The 2,459-nt window shown below is 36.2% G+C and overlaps 1 long non-coding RNA gene across 1 annotated transcript; it reads right to left on the bottom strand.

Moving 5' to 3' along the window:
- Positions 1-615: 615 nt before the first annotated feature.
- Positions 616-2,199, bottom strand: LOC119191696. Its single transcript, XR_005113510.1, has 2 exons — positions 2,110-2,199; positions 616-646 (listed from the first exon to the last, which is right to left on the bottom strand). It is a non-coding gene; the product is annotated as an uncharacterized LOC119191696 (long non-coding RNA).
- Between the last annotated feature and the right edge of the window lie 260 nt (positions 2,200-2,459).

Raw genomic sequence — 2,459 nt, forward strand, 5'->3', positions numbered from 1 at the left:
AAGCGGATAGTCGCTGCTTGATGGCGAATCCTTGTAGTATCGAGACGTCTGTACCCAAGCATTCTTCTCCAGCACCACATTTCCAAAGCATCTACAGCCGACTCATTTATTCGAAACTCTAGGGACTCTTAAATTATTACGAATCGAGCGTTCGAAATATCAAATGGTTCGAAATTTTTGCGAGAAAAGAAATAAAACTTCGAATTATGGTGCTATACTGCTATTCTTTAACAATGGCCAAAGTTAAGAGGTATGTACATACCTGTACATATTCAAAATGAGAATTAATTAATCTTTCGAAATAACTTTGTTATATTGGTTTGCGTCAAAGTACATTGCTGATTCTCAGACTGCCTCATACTTACATACGAGAGAGAGAGAGAGAAAGATTGCAATTTCTGCTATCATTCTCCTTCTTTCTCTCCGCAATTGGGACGAAATAAGGCGTCGTTTTATTACGTGGCGATGATATTTTCGTACGAATTACCGCGAGCCTAAAAATGTATTAATTTAGTTAGAAATATAAAGAGGTTTTCTGGGGAACTTGGGATAACTTTGAATTATAGAGGTTCGAATTATCGCAGGTTTGAATAAACGAGAGTCGACTGTATCTTCTTTTCTTTAATCTTTCGCAGTGTCCACGTTTCTGGAAATTAAAGGAATATTGGTAAAATTAGAGTTTGTACAAGCCTGATCTTTGTGGCTTTAGTGATGTTTCAGTTTCGACATATTCTCTTCATTATTCCGTATAATTTAGAATAGAAGTGTCTTGTAAATTTATTTTGGACCCGCCCTAACATAATACTTTATCGCTCTCTTAATAAAATAATGACCTATTTCAAAATTGTTAATATGTGGGAATTGTCAAAAAAAAATTTTTTAAATAAAAAAACAATTTGTGTTTGCGACCTTTTTTTTAAGTTACTATAAAATTGAACTTATTAAATAATAAAGATAGGTAATAGATGAAACCTATAGCATGAAAAAAAGGAAGAAAAGTAAAGTTCGCCAACAGAAATTAGTTTTTAGACGATTGCCACAAATTAACAATTATGGAATAGGTCATTTTTATCTAGGGCGTGCATATTATGTACTAACAAAAATAACACAGCGATATAATTGCTCGAGAATGCCAACCCCAACCTATAACCACATAATCATTTTATTAACCCGCAGCACTAAAATCATACTCAAACCGTAGTTACCAAATTTGGCATTCACGAGCAAAACTAACAGGGCGTAAACAAAGAAATATATTACAGCGTGTAAAATTCCTCCTTCCATCCCATGACCCCCCCACATTCCTAAAGGAGGGCTATGGTTGCTAAGCCGGGGGATCGCTTGTACACCGTTAGCAGGTACCCACGGTGACAACCATGGCGTTCCAAAAAAACATAAATAACATTCAAATTCGTTTAAAAATCTTATAGCCAATAGCTCACGGTTATTGGCTATAATCCCATTCTCAAGCCACGACCAAAAAATTCAATCATTTCTAATAAAATAACTATATAACAAGTGCAACACATAGTATACGGTATTGTGTAGTTATGAATTCACATGTATGAGTACACCCCTGTGACCATGAAGGGTGCAATATCTTCAAAACGTCGCGTTGGCAAAAATTATAATTTAAAACCACGATTAAATCCGAAAAATACACTACAATACTTTTTTAAACGTCTGTGTGTCCATTGGATTTTATTATTTGATAGTAATCAAAGATCTTACTAGCCACGTCCTTTATAGGTACTTGTATATTGTATGTATTATGCCGGCGCTATACAAAGCAAAAATATTTGAATCCTTATTTGAACACATGTATAGAACGGTATTTGCGTATTTGTGCAAAGTTTGTTTAAATTTTTGCGTATTTGCCATTTGGTATCGGTTTTTTGACCACACATCAAAGCGTTCAAAGTTGCTTGCTTGAAGGAGAACCGATTATATGGAAACCTAAAAGTAAAAGCCATAAAAATTTTAATTTGGTCAGTGTCTGTAACTGTGTTCCAATGTGTGGCAAAGTCTTTGTTCAAATATTTGTCTGTGTGGCGTCGGTATAAAACTAATGCACTACCATAGACATCCTTTTATTTAGTTGGTACTTACACGGGGTCATTAGGATCGTCGCCCTCCGGTGGCGAACCGTCTGGGGCCCTCGTGGGCCGTGGCATGCCAATAATACTTTTAGTAGGCACATTTTCTCTGCAAACAATAAAGTTGGAAGGTCAGCATTATTTTTATTACTTTGAATGATGAGACGAGCTTGTCGTTCGCCTGATGAAACACCACAGTAGAAACACCATCCAACACCATGAAATACAAATTATTGTTTGGTATTCCACTGCGCTCGCCACCCTGAGACATGAGATATTAAGTCAAGTAGTTACACTGGCTATAATGTCCTTGAAACAGGAACACAAGTGACTACACACTGCTGCTTGGCGGCAGACATTACG

Source organism: Manduca sexta, unplaced genomic scaffold, assembly GCF_014839805.1.
Source record: "Manduca sexta isolate Smith_Timp_Sample1 unplaced genomic scaffold, JHU_Msex_v1.0 HiC_scaffold_1811, whole genome shotgun sequence".
Lineage (NCBI taxonomy): Eukaryota > Metazoa > Arthropoda > Insecta > Lepidoptera > Sphingidae > Manduca > Manduca sexta.